This window comes from Apodemus sylvaticus, chromosome 13 (assembly GCF_947179515.1).
Source record: "Apodemus sylvaticus chromosome 13, mApoSyl1.1, whole genome shotgun sequence".
Classification (NCBI taxonomy): domain Eukaryota; kingdom Metazoa; phylum Chordata; class Mammalia; order Rodentia; family Muridae; genus Apodemus; species Apodemus sylvaticus.
The window spans coordinates 88,761,402-88,776,438 of record NC_067484.1 but is presented as its reverse complement, the minus strand read 5'-3'; the positions used below and the strand labels follow the sequence as shown (position 1 = coordinate 88,776,438).

Here is a 15,037-nt window from a genome sequence, read left to right as displayed (position 1 = left end):
CAGTAACTGAAAGTCACTGGAGCCAGGCCCGCCATACCAGAGAAATAATTAACTCACTTGCAAACAGAGAATGTTCCACTATGAACAGACAGTATTAATTTTCTCAGGTCAGTGTCCTGACAAAAATTATGTCCTTATGATATGTATTCAACACAAAATCCCTTAGTGCTTCCTCCCACTAACAAAAGGGCTGAGAAAGTCATCTTCCGTGGTACACGTGGCAGGTGCCCGAGAAGTACCAAATTCAAAGAGCGGAGAAAAATCACATAACATAGAAGTTAAGCCAAGAAAGTCCAGCCAAAATTTGATGTAAACGTATGCGAAGTGCTACCCCCTAGTAAGTATCGGTTTAGTGCCTGTGATACCTAATAAATATAGAAGATAAAGATGGGAGCTGCAGGCTTAGTAGCCCTCTAGAGAGTCTCAACGAACCTTCCAGGATCTGAACTCATTATTCTCACAAGAAAGATCATTGGTTCCTGGCTCAGTGATTATGTGAGATATAATCTGTACTCCTTCAATATAAGCCTAGTACAACAAAGGAAGATGCCAATAGAGATGGAATATACTTAAGCTATAGGGAGATGACTGTCTAGCCTAAGGTCACACAGTAGTAGAACTGATAGTTACATATTGCTGAGTGATTTCCAAAACCCTATGCTGCCTTTTAGATACTCATAGGTTAGCAAAGATAGAAGACATGAGCTGTTAACTAGTAACAAAAGTATTTCCTCACGCTTGTGGGATGGCTAAACGGGTACAGTGCCTGCTATCCAAGCAGGAAGAACTGAGTTCAGAGCCCGGGCACCCAGGGGAAAACACGGCAGACTCATGCACCTCTGGACACCTAGATCCTGTGGAAAGGGAAGCAGAGACAGGTGGGTCCCCGGAGCTCTCTAGCCTGACGGTCTAGCCAACTGGTAAACTCTTAAGTCCCGTAAAGAACCCAGACTCTGAAGATAAGTTTGAGAGTGACTAAGAAAGATTCTGAACTTACAGATCTAGCATCCATAGCATGGGTACACATAAATACCCACACAAGCTATATTCTACATAGGAATACACTCTATATATACACCAAATATTTTCCTTAGAATATCACTAATTACTAATTTACAATGAGATTCTAGTTGATATACTCTCTAAACAATCTCTTGTAATTAGTAAGCTTATAAAAGAGATCTTTCAAAAGTAAAAACCTGTCTAATTTAAAATTAAGAATCCATAGGCACTGGAGCTACATAAACACATTCAGCTTTTCTAAAGAAAGAAAGAAAGAAAGAAAGAAAGAAAGAAAGAAAGAAAGAAAGAAAGAAAGAAAGAAAGAAAGAAAGAAAGAAAGAAAGAAAGAAAGAAAGAAAATCAAAATAATAATAATTATACTTTATTTGGTTCCTTACTGGAATCACACATCAAGTTCTAAATGAGATAAGGAGAATGGATTTCTCCTGAATACTTTGTAGTTTAATCAAAGAGTGAAATCAGACTCAAGTCCCACCAGGCAGCCTGCAAGCATGGATCATCAGAAGCATCTGCGTGCTTTCAATGGATGAGTGTCCATGACAACAGCGGAAAATGCCACAACTGTGTGAGCAACACTCTTAGCAGACTCAAAGAGATTAGGGAAAGAATTAGCCCAGCCATCAATCTACTGCTTCTTTTCTTCCTCCCAGCCAGTTATCATGGGAGGAAGGGAGAGTCCTCCCAGGATTCAATGCCCTGAGGTGGTATTTCAGCCCTGCTCCGGAGCTGATGGAGGACTTGTCTCTAAGTGCTCCCAGACGGAACAATCCGACCCTTAATCTACCATCCTAATGTGAGAAATAGCTTCTCAAGCTCCCAGTAACAGTTATAACTACATGAATACATGAATAGATACACACTTATTTTCTAAAAAATGAACATGTAGAAGGTGCCAGTCCAGGGGCATGTTTCCAATTACCTGAAGAATTTTACTTTGATATCACTTAAATATAATTTCCTTATACAAGAAATAAATTAATATCAGGGAATAATTTTCTCTCTAAATAGCTGTCCCGATTGCTATTATGTCATCTGTAGTTACAACTGAGTGACTGACAAAATCTAGGAGGCCAGTCGCCACTGTAGAAACAGCAAATAGTACAGCTGTAACTGGAATATTTGAAATACCAAATGCTAATAAGAACTTTTCATTAAGTGTATGTATTTTTGCATTTTGCTACATTTTATTTCTAAAGTTCTTTGAAATTATGAATAGAGAAGGCCAAGCCATACTTTAGTCTGTTTAGAACAATTTATTGTTTTCTGTTTATTCGCAGATAAGCTTTTCTGACATTGCAGTGCCAGATAACACCGTGCAGGAATTACTGGAATAATGCTCCATTATTTTACTTTAAAAGCATTCTAGGTTAGAGGGTCCTTGGTAATTCCATGATTAACCTGCCTCAGATAACATTTAAGATGCTCTTTGATGGATCCACTTTTGGTGGGCGCTATTACAACTGGTCCATCTATATGGGTGGTCTGACATTCTGCTCTGAGAACACTTGCAGATCATAAATGTTGATAAATCTTGATTCTTTTTTTTTCTCGCATTCAAAAAAAAGGACAAGACATACTGTGATAACATATACAAAAGTCATTGATTCACTCCACAATTACACACTGTTTTTTTTTTTTTCCTGGCATTATGAACCACAAGGATACAGCACTGTGCAACAACAACAAAATACAAACAATCACGTTAGATGCTAAAAACAATGTAGGGCATTATTTGGCAGTGACATAGTAATTTATGGAGGATCAAGGATTTAAAGGCAGTGTCAGCTTTCTTGCCTTTGAAGTCTAGGACATGGTGTTTTACGCCGTCATTACATTTCTTTAATGAAACTATCTGCTTGAAATAAGTAACTTGGCTTGAAGGTGAGTGGTTGCTACCCACACAGCAACAGCAAGGCCCTATTGCCGCAAACAACACTTAAACACCTTATCAAACACAGATACATCAACTGGTTCCTAACTAGAGGCTTCATCCCTACTGACTAATGTGATACTAGAGGGAACTCTGCATGCTACCACAGGAGAAAGATAATCATCAATCCAGCTACAAACCTATCAGTGACCTACCTATCGGCATGATACACCAATGTAATAATGGCAAAAATGTAGAAGTAACCAACCATTCTCTGCTCGGATTTAAGGCTCACTCCGTAAAATGCAATCCATGTTTAATACTGCTAGATTGGCCTACAGACTAGAGAAGAGGCCACAGGCTTAGGGGAAACCCAGATACTATAGTTTGTGCTAAAGGACTATAGCACAGCGGAAAGCTATAAGGGGGTGCAGATAGACCACTAATCTTTGCTTTCTTTCTCAGCCTTTTGGACATCTAAATAGAAAGAGACAGATGGAAAACTGTAGTCAGCTCTTCTATGGAGGTGAAATTTCATACACTTCTCCAAATATTCACTAATTAACCTTCTGTTTTATTTAGTTGGGTTGGGTTCCTTGCAACTAAAATATACTAAAATTGCATCTCTTCCCCAATCAAATTGTATACGTCTCATTCAAATTCACATCTCTGTGTCTAATTATCTTCCTAAAACATCCACTGCCAATTAGATAAATCCAAACTTACCAATATATCAATCAGCATGGATTTTGCTTCTCTGAATTTCAAACCCAGTCTTGGCTACTTATTCATTGCAAAATGTATACACAGTTTGATTCTGCACCTTTATAAAGACATTACACTCAGGCATGAGGAGGTTTGAGTTCAAGGCCAGTCTAGTCTACGTAGTGATTATAGTGACTTCACAACCAGGCCTATTTAGTGAAACCTGCCTCAAAAAAATAAAAGTAAGGGAAAATATTAAAAACAGTAATAGGAAAGGTGGTGACAGTTACTTCAATAACTCCAGGGATTCAAATGTTAGATATGAACACTATTAGATATAGGCATTTACATAGGTGTTTTGAGTTTTTCTGAACCTTAATCGCTAGCAAGGTATCTTAGTTTTAAAGGTTAGCATACTTGAGCCAGCAAGATTGCTTAGTGGGCAAGCAGGCTTTCTGCCAGGCTTGGTGACCTGACCTTGATCCCTGGAACCCGCTGTGTTAGAGGGAGAGTGCTGACTCCTGCAGGCTATCCTCTGACTGCCAGCTTTCACTGGACATGCACACACCCAATCACGTGCACTTACCCATGAAGAGATACAGAATGAAGTTCTGTATAAAGGAGTTATAACAAGATTTTGCTCTTAATGACATGGACTTTATGCCCAGGGCTAGAGAGAGAGCTCATCAGTTAATAACATAGCTGCTCTTGCATAGCAAGTTTAGTTCTTATATCATATCTCACAACCACCTGTAACTTCAGCTCCCAGTATCTGCCACAGTATCTGTCATTGAGTTTCCTGCCATAGACATTCCAGTCATATACACGTATCTGTCACCCAGAGATGTAGACAATATGCATATGTATATCATTGTCATACATCTTTTTAATAAAGATTATATGTATAATCTTTTAAAAATGCTAAATACAAAAAGATCTTATGCGTATCTTAGTGTATAGACTATCTCAAATTTATAAGACAAAAACCTGACGCATTTTGAACATTAATATGATATCACAAAGTAAAAAAACTCTACATGTGACCACATGTGAGAAGTTGTTGGCAAAATGTAGGAGCAGAAAACATATTATGAAGTTAGCAAAAAAGTAGCCTTCTGGCCACGCTATAAGGTGTACAGGAAGCAAACGTGAAGTTTGTGTTTAGACTTGGGTCTCATGGCAGGGAAACTTCATTATTGCTAAATATCCTAAAAGATGAAAAAAATCGGAAATACTTGTGATCTCAAATGTGTGTGTGTGTGTTTCTAGACATAAAATTATTTATCATATAATATGTAATAGTAAAGCCTGGCACAGGGAATGTTTTTGATAAAGGAGAGTTATGATAAATTAAGACATAAAACTAGAACGCTACAGGGCTGAATATATTTCTCTAAGTAACTCCATGGCTTCTTCATGGAGACAGACCTCAGATTCCAAACTGAAACATGATAATCCACATACTGTTTTCTCTCCTTTGCCTTGAAGAATAACACTACTCCATGCCCCACTCACTCACTCCAATTTTGCTAAATTAGAGCTCTTCCGTGTCCATCATCTCTTCTCCAGGTCTGGACGGCCTTGCGGCCATCTCTTGGTATATTCTCTCCACTTCTCCCTCACACATGGATCCTCTCAGCTCTCTCCAGGCTTCTGACATAGCGTCACCCTGGGATAGTCCCTTATTTTGCCCTCTCAACAACTGTTGCATAAGCCTTTGCTATGGCTCCAAAGCTGATCAAGTGTGAGTGTAAGAACAGCACTCTATCGATCAGAGAGTGAAATCTGTTCTGCTGACGGTTACACGTGCCCTTCAGCACCATGGCCTGGGCCTAGGTGAGGCCTCTTACTGTGCCTTGTTAGTAAGCTCCACCCTGATCATATGCTACTACTGTGACATCAGACGGTCTCAGGATCTGTGCAGGATCCTGTTCATGCACAGCCATCTGAGTTGAACGCCTGAACCTAAACACCCCTGCAAGTAGCTACTCATCATTCAAAGACTGCCTCCTCCATGAAGCCAGGACAAACACAATTCTCTTGTATTTCTGCTCCCACTGCATGCCTTCAATATCTCCATCACAGCACTGAAACCTGGATTTTACATGCTTGCTTCTCGCTCCCTCCAGCTGGAGGACAGTGCTGTGCTGTATTGCTTCACAGGCTCGGGGTGGCACAAAACTGCCCTGAATATATCCTGAGTCTGAGGCCAGGCAGGAAGGCAGGGATAGTGTGTGGATGTGGGAAGGCACAGGAGGCCTCACACTGGAGTCTGCTGGAAGTCTCTTCCCAAGGAGAAGCCAGAATTCTAGCCCCATTAGCTGTTCAAGGTCTTTCTCCTTCCTAGCTGAAGACCTGCAGTTCTCTGGGAAATCTCACCCTGCACAACTCCAGGTTTTCACCTTATCAGGTCCTTGAGATCCCATCTAAGGCACCTCAGCAGCCACCCTACAGTTTCACTTATCAAGAGAGAAAGGGGGGAAACGGTTTTTTCTCAGTAACCTTTCGAGGGGTAAGTTGAGAGCCACCAACATGCTGTATACATGAAGCTGAGATGGTTAATTTTGATTCTCCCCTAAGGAATCCCAGATCCATAGCCACTGATGCCTTACTGTTTCCTGTGGACAGAAATGACATTAAAATGTCTTTCAAAAAAACCTGTGACACATCTTTGAAAAGCATACCCACTGAGGGGTGAGGGGTGCTTTGCTTGTCTTGAGTACTTTTCTATTGTTAATAAAACACTAACTCTGTTTCTTCATGGTTAGGCTTCAATTGCTTCTTTGCATCAAATCAACTAATCCTAGGTTTTCCTGAGTCAAGGTCCCTAAAACACCAAGGGACTCTCCTCAGGTTGCTGAGTGTGACTGTGTGGAGTCTGCACCTCTGTCCCTTCACCATTGAGAACTATATAGAGCTAGGTAATCAAGAGAATTCCATAATTAGAAGCAAAGATGAAAGTGTGTTTTACAGTGTCTTATTTATCACAGAGTCTACAATAACACCAAATATAATTACTTCATCATTATAATTTCCAGCTATCAAAAAAAAAACCCTACCATGATTCTATGGAATGTCCTATATCAGGTAAGTAAAATTTGATGGCAGTGATACAGTGCTCCTAAGGGGGCTGAGTCAGGCCTTCTTTTTTATAAAGTAGCTATTGCCTCTTCCATGGCAAGCATAAATGTGGTATAAAAGGAGACGGTGATAATGAAGTGTCCTGCACATTTACAGGACACATGTCAAGTGATAAGTCTATGAAATTCTGTCACTGGCCTGAGGAAAGCAGGTGCAGCCTTATCAGGGCTCAGCCCATCCAGTGGTGTGAGAACTAAGGACAGGAATGGACATTCTGATACTTACCGATGTGTCCTTCGAGCTGTGCTCTCTCAAGAGGTGGCAGACATTCCAGCTAACTGCACTCTGTAAAATCTGTAACTTTGCATTTGAAATCTCCACACTGTTGAACTGGAGGATTGTTAGAAGTGATGGGAATCGTGAATGATTACACACACAAACACACACACACACACACACACACACACACACACACACACACACTACCTTGGTAGAATCTAGTGGAGAGCACACTATGAATTTCAAGAATCAAGCATTTCCGGAAGGTACTGGAGGCCAAATGATTGCATTTTCCCAGGGTCCCAGAGGGCTACTTTTCTACCTCACATCATCTCTGGCCTTGTGCTCTGCCAGGCTCCAGGCAGTTCATAAACAAATTACCATCACTTCCACAGGAAGTGAATTCTTAGCTGTGGGAGAAGCTACTACATTACCAAAGAGGGCAAAGACATTTAAATACCTTCAAGCTTGCTGGAAGCCAAGAAGAAATGAGATAGTGATAAAAGTCAGATATCTATCACAGAAAGCCCTGGCCCGCTACGTTCACGTCTGAGCAAGACAACTTATCAAAAACCTCTTCATTTCCAACTTAAGATGTTTTAAGACCAGAGGGTAATATTGGCCTACAAAGATTTCAAATCTTTTTAGCTAATATATAGCTGGGTTTACATTTTTACTGCCTTAAAATAATGGAAACAATTTGTCTTCTAAAGATGTCCTAGAGTTTATTTAATTCACGAGATATCAGAGCACACTATTTTTAGGTGATTATTTTTTTTAAATATTTAAAAACACCGCTATGATTCATTTTTTATTTTCGTGTGCATTGGTGTTCTGTCTGCGTGGATGTCTGTGTGAGGCATCAGCTCACCTGGAACGGGGGTCACTGACAGCTGCGAGTCGTCATCGCTCTAGGAGCGTGAGTCTGTTTGTTTGTTTGTTTTTAATTGCTGAATGCATGGTTTTGTGTCCACGTGTGTACGCAGGTTTGCATGCCACAGAGCACATGTGAAGGACAGAGAGCAACATCAGCTGTTAGACTTCACCCTCCGCCATGTCCAGAAGGGTCTCCCGAGTTCCTGCTTTCTGTGTCTCTGTATGCCTCACTAGCTGGCATTCCCCAGCACCTTACCTATGGAGACATCTTCCTGGCCCTTCTTTGGATCCTATAAGAATTAAGACTGATGAACACGGATCACTTTCCTGTGGAGAATCCAGACTTTCAAAGTTTGAGGCACATTAAAAAACAACAAACAAACAAACAAACCTGTATTTGGTGTTTTATAGTAGAAAAGATTAAAACAATTAGGGGAGAGACCAAGGCAACTTTTCCAGGACATTTTTCTTTGGCAACTACCTGCTTGTCACTGAAAAGTATAGCAGAGACTTTATTGCATTAAGAGTTTTCCTGGTAGCTTGGGATTTAGGTCAGTTCACAAAATGCTATTCCAGCATAAGAACCTGAATTTGGATCATGAAGAAGCCACATGAAAAACCAGGCATGGTTGTGGGCACTAACAATCCTGGGCCAGGGGGAGGCCGGGGAGCGGAGGAAGTGGGTGCTTAGGGCCCACTGGCCAGCCTACCAGCCAACAGGAGATGCTGCCTCACAAACCACTGGTCATGGCACCCTCACAGGCAGGCACACACCACACACAGCCTAAAGGAATCCTCCACAACTATCCCTCACAGAAGTAGGAAATACAATGTGATATATATATATATATATATATATATATATATATATATATATATATATATATATACACAGAATCACTGCATTTGGTATGCAGTGGATCAAATGCTGCCAAAGCACAGAACACAGGTATGCAGACAGCAGCATCCAAGTTTGTGGGCATTTTCTTTTTCCCGGACCTCAGTGTTATTCATGGTGTTGCTTCCCAGCCTGTGTGAAGGTGTTTCCTTTTACAGAATCGGAAGCATCCTCACTGTGAATGGGAGGGGAGACTGCTGAGCTCTTAACAACACACAGCCGCCTCTCCACTGTGCAGCAGGCAGACTCTGCCAGCAAAAACAAGCAACGAAATTTCTGTTGAAACAAAAATGGCAGAGTGTGAAATAGCAGCCTGCCATCAGACATTGGGAGTTTGATTTTCATCAATGGCAGCTGAAACAGTTCTTGCCACCCACTTCACTGTGGGGGGAAAAATGTAACGTGAAGGAGACAGCACCATATGCAGCAAGTAGGAGGACGGACGAAGCTTACTGGTCAGCTTGCTCTCCTCAGGCATGAAATCGGCAGCACCCGGGATGCCTGTGTGGGCTCTCTCTCATTCTGTGAACTCACCTTATGCTCCTAGCAACTGGACATTCAAGGAAAGACACAGCGAGCTTTTAGAATATGATTCTGCCGTGTGACATCCTGTTGGAAAACTTTTCAACCTGAAGATTTCTGACTGATTCGTTTGGGTTTATGTGGAAGTAATGAAAATTTTGAAAAAAAATTAAAATATAAAACCCTTAACAAATGCAGCTAACAAGGAATATTGATGTAAAAATGGACTATGTTAGTAGAGTGTGCCCACCTAGACAGCCATCACAGGGTGCAACTCAACTACACTGAGTTCACCTTTCGGGGATGCCAAGCACGTGTCTACAATTATCTACCTTCTGTGAGATGTGAAGCTCTTACACAGAGATGGAACCAACAGCCCAGATATATACTGAGAGTACTGAGGAGAAACAGATCTCTGGAAGCACACTGATAAGTCAGAGGGCAAACACCATGAGTTGACTGGATCATTAATAACTTCAGAGAATCACCCCAAGCCCAATGTGCTTGGAAGCTTTTGTGGGAGCCCACAGAGAGTTGGAGTATATGGCTGAGTAAATGCTGCCAAGTGTCTCACCATGGGCCTTGCCTTTTTGGGGCACCAGAAAAGGCACTTGCTTTTCCAACCCACTGAATGAAGGAAGAAGTCTGGAGAAGTCAGTCCAGACAGCCTGCACAGGGGTCCAGGTGGAGTCAAACAAGTACCACCACACCAGCACCGCGGGCAGGAGCAAGGGCGGTGACTACGGCTTACAGTTTGAGGGTGGTCTGAAAGGCAACGTCACCATGGTAACAGCTGCGATAAAAACTAACAAAAATGATGATGTAATTCCTTTATCTTCACATCCCATGCTTATGTACCAAATAAATCGTGCAGAGTAAAACTGAAATGGACACTTGAGTATTGACAGCATATATGTTATACCTTTTAAATAGCCTTCACTACAACTGGACCTTCTATATTTGATCCTGTTGGATTTTGTACAGCCATATAGTCTCTTAGTGCTGTTTATTAAATATTGTCTCAGACATGGAAGCAGTCTCTCTATTCACTTGACTCGTAAACCAGTTCTCATTTGTAACTGTCAGTGGTTAAGAAATGGAGAGTCAGCAGCTCACCTAAGATCGCAGAGCTAAGGAGAAGTCTCTGCTTTCAGGAAGGGGCTTCCTTAACAACTTCCATATTTCAGGACTTTTTTTTTTCTATTTAAAAATGTTTAAAGAGGGAACCAGCAGGTTCCACAGAGGCGATATCATGTCTGCTTCACTTTTGTTGTTCTGCAGGGACTCATCCAACACTAAAATAGCCCTCCCATTCCCAGCCCCAGATGGTCCACTTGACAAGGAGAGGCCTCTGGGGAAGCCTGAACGCTCTCTCTTCGCAGAGGAGAAGTGCCATCCAGACAATTCCTAGGACAGCCGTAAGTTTAGCTCAAGAGATTCTTTTCCTGGTGTTGTTTTAAAGTTTATAGCTTTCCGTGCATGATCACTGCGCTGATTTAGTCCTGATAAGGGCAGCACAGGGGGAAAGTTCCTTATATTTCCAATGTCTCCCGACTAAAAACAGACAGACTTGATTTTCTAATATAACATCCTATGCCAGCTCTAATCCACACACACACATTATTAAAATAGGGAACTCTGAACGGTGAGTTCTTAGTGTCTGACGTCAAGGAGCTTACGGAAGGCACTGATGCAGACCTCCCTCCAAACCCTCCATTAAATGATCATTCATACTTCTGTAGCTGTTGGCAGAGGCGTTTCTTAATATTTTAGGGTAGCTCGTGTAGTAGAACTCTCTTTCCTTAAAACCGGAATATAAAATATAGCTTAAATTACACTAGGCAAAAATCAAGACGTTGAGATGTGGCAAGATCACAAAGTAGACTTAATGATTAGAAGTAACAATGACCTTGGAAAAATAACAGAGGCACTCATGAAGAACTGCTGCATAATTAATGAGAAAATTATCACTGCAGTCAGGACTGTGAGACATGCTCCACCACCAACAAAATGCCTATTCACCCTGAGAAATACAGTACACAGAATAAGAAGTTTGCGTGAAACATGATGGCCTATATGCCACTCAAAATCATTTCACTTTTGAAAATAAGATCAATTTAAACAAAAGTACAACTGGATCATTTCCACAAACCGAACTATACTAAAAATAAACAAACAAACAAACAAACAAACACACACAGTAGCCTCTTGCCAAGTATACATTTGCCTTGCCCTGAATGTAAGACTTACTTATGAGTTCTCCAGCACCTCTCCTATTGAGGATGGTTAGACAATGGTTAGAGATACCTCAATTGGAAAACTAGACTTTATGGGAATCAGGCTCCTGAAGTCAGCAAATATTTCATATTATTTGCTGCATATCCCATGAATATCCCTATGCAGTACCAGTACTTGTGTCTATGTACTAATGCTGCCTGTAGTGATAAAGAGATATGTAACACCTGTCATCCACTACAAGATTACCAAAGCAGTGTCCAGTTCTGGGAGCTGAATTCAGCTATCCAGGCTGAGGCAAGTGCCTTCTGTGCTGAGCCATGACCCTGCGTCATGCGGAAGTTGCTAAGGCATTAGCCCTTCCCACTGGTATGCATCTCTGGACATATGAACACTTTCAGAGAGTCACTGCTGTTAGAGACCAAACCAGGTGCTGAGGATGACACGGCAGTGCCATGGAATCACCAGGTGCTGAGGATGGCATGGTGACGCCATGGAATAACCAGGTGCTGAGGATGACACGGCGGTGCCATGGAATCACCAGGTGCTGAGGATGACACGGCGGTGCCATGGAATCACCAGGTGCTGAGGATGACACGGCGGTGCCATGGAATCACCAGGTGCTGAGGATGACACGGCGGTGCCATGGAATCACCAGGTGCTGAGGACGACACGGCGGTGCCATGGAATCACCAGGTGCTGAGGATGACACGGCGGTGCCATGGAATCACCAGGTACGGAGGATGACACGGCGGTGCCATGGAATCACCAGGTGCTGAGGATGACACGGCAGTGCCATGGAATCACCAGGTACGGAGGATGACACGGCGGTGCCATGGAATCACCAGGTGCTGAGGATGACACGGCGGTGCCATGGAATCACCAGGTGCTGAGGATGACACGGCGGTGCCATGGAATCACTGGTCTGTTAACGGAAAGTAAGTTTTTTTCATCATAAATGTATTGAACAAAGAAATGTATTTATAATTCCCAGCTCTGCAATACTTTTCCAAAAGGAAAAATAAAGAAAGGAAAAATAATTAGAAGAGTTATAATTTTCATTTTATTACGCGTGAGAAGTAGTTTGTGTGAGGCGGGTGCTGCTGAGTGAGCGCTTGGGAGCAGCACTATATCAAATTTATAATTAAGCAGATGAAGGAAGAAAAAGCCATTAGTTGAAGTTTAGTTTATAAACTCCAATAAGAGCAAACCAGAACTATATTTGAAGTTTTCCATCTGCTTATTCTTTTAAAGTCTGCAGACTGGCACAGAAGACCCTCCTATCCTGTTTGACCCAAAGTGCCAGTGTGGTTGCCTCTGTCCAGGGTCTTTCTCTTATGTGGAAAGGTAAAGAGGTTTCAAAGACTACAGAAGTGCTTCAAGGTCACTGGAAGACTCCAGCTTCGTACAGCACACTCATTAAAACTATCAATATTTGGGGAGAATGATGAAAAGCATCCTATGGGGGTGGAGAGTCAGAAACTGCTGAAGGACAGAAAGTGAAAATGCAGGTCCCGATAAAGTAGTGTCCCTGATGGATTCTGGGTGGTTCCTGATGGATTCTAGATGGATTCTGGGCAGCCCCCAATGGATTCTGGGTGATAATGGATATCCCTCAGCAATAGAAAAAGACTTTCTGGACACTCACTGACTTTTCTTTAATGACTAAAAGAAATCTGTCCTTTTTGACTTACAAATTATATCCCATGTATTATGGAGTGAACTGTGACATCCTAAAATGTACACATGGAAGTCCCAACTCACAGTGCCTCAGATTGCCACTGTTATATGGAGCCAATGGCTTTAAGGAGGTCATTAAGGTCATGGGAGAAATGAACCAAGATGCACTGAGGTCCTTAAGGTGGCAAGGGAATGTGGATACAGGCAGGCCTGGTCACAGAAGGAAGGCCACAGGATGGCACACCTGAAAGGAGACCACAGGAGGAGTCTTAACAAGAAACTAACCAGGCAGAGCCTGGATCTGACTTCTTTAGAACTGTGATCAATTTCTGTGATATAAGCACCCAGTCTGAGGCCTGGTTAAGACAAGACAAGCCCATCAGGAAAAATGAGATGATGAAACTCTTCCAGTTCTAATAAATTCACTATTGACTTCACTTATAACCAGGCAAGTTAGCACAGCTGAAATAATTTTAATTATCAAATATTTTTAAAGTGATGACTATTCTTCTGGTAAAGTAACTTATAATCCATTAAAAAATCAGCTGGTAATTTCTGTATCATTCACACGCGCACACACACACTCATGCACGCACATATGTATGTATATAAATACGTATGTATATACATGAGAACATGTATGTGTGAATGTTGCATATAAAGATTTTTCTCTCTGTATAATATGCTCAAATTCTTTTTTTTTTTAAAATATGGAACGCTTCACGAATTTGTGTGTCATCTTTGCACAGGGGCCATGCTAATCTACTCTGTATCATTCCAATTTTAGTATATGTACTGCCGAAGAGAGCACGCTCAAATTCTTAAACTCTATGGAAATACTTGGTCAGAATGCTGAGAGGGTTGGCTGACCTGTCTCTGTCATGATTTCCATTTTGATCTTAAACGTGTTCCCAAAAGGTACTGGTGTTAAGTCTTTTGTGCCATGGGAAGCATTTGGGGGCAGTGTAGGATCTCACTCTGTAGCTCTGGTTGGCCTAAAAGGGCTAACCTTAGAATCACTGAGATCCTGTTACCTCTGCCTCTCAACGGCAGTGACTCAGGGTAAATGGCATCAGGCCCAGTCACACGCCTGGAAACTTTTCATGGGGTGTCCTAGCGGGAGGATCTTGGCGTGTAAGGGTAACCCTGTGAAGGGAGTCTAGAATCCCTTCCCTCTTCCTCTAGTTTGCCCTCTGACCGTGAAACGAGCAGTTCCTCCCGGCAGGCTGCTTTCACTATGACAAGCTGTCCAGGAGTCCCAGACGTGACCAGTGAAGGACCCAGACCGTGAGCTAAGACATTCCTCTTTATCATTCCAGGCCTCTGATACACTGGTGGAGAACCACCGACCACGTTCTCTAGCCTGTCACTTTCTCATGGCCTTCTCATTATTTCTGTTGTTGGAGAAACTAGATCACTGGGGCAATAGCATTTGCTCACATCTGGCGTTTGCTGGTTGTAATTCTGTGACGCCATACAGCACGATTTATGTATTTCCCATGCACGGAAAGACCTAAAAGCTTGTTCGTATTCTTTTCACTTCTGAAAGGTTTATCTGACTTAAAGCGTGCATGCGCATGGGTGTGGTTATGCACGTGTGACAACAGGTGCCCATGGAGGCAAACGAGGATGATGGATGCCCTACAGCGGAACTTACAGGGTGAGGAGCTCCCTGATGTGGGCGCTAGGGCCGGAGGGAGGGTCCTCGGAGGAAGCTCTGTGTGCTCCCAACTGCCAGCAGGCCACCTCTCCAGCTCCAGGCTCTTTTCCTATCTGGGGACAGCGGAGGTCACAGTGATGCTGTTTAATTACTTCACCACGGTTTAGCAAACTGATTTGATTTTATTTTTTCAGCCATTTGTCTCACA

The 15,037-nt window shown here is 42.2% G+C and overlaps 1 protein-coding gene and 1 non-coding gene across 2 annotated transcripts in view; both read right to left on the bottom strand.

The window, feature by feature from the left end:
• Positions 1-15,037, bottom strand: part of Cdh2 (cadherin 2) — a 220,878-nt gene that overhangs the window by 84,334 nt on the left and 121,507 nt on the right. The gene's annotated exons all lie outside the window — the stretch shown is intronic.
• LOC127664307 (U6 spliceosomal RNA) lies at positions 13,874-13,980 on the bottom strand. Its single transcript, XR_007973155.1, has one exon. It is a non-coding gene; the product is annotated as a U6 spliceosomal RNA (small nuclear RNA).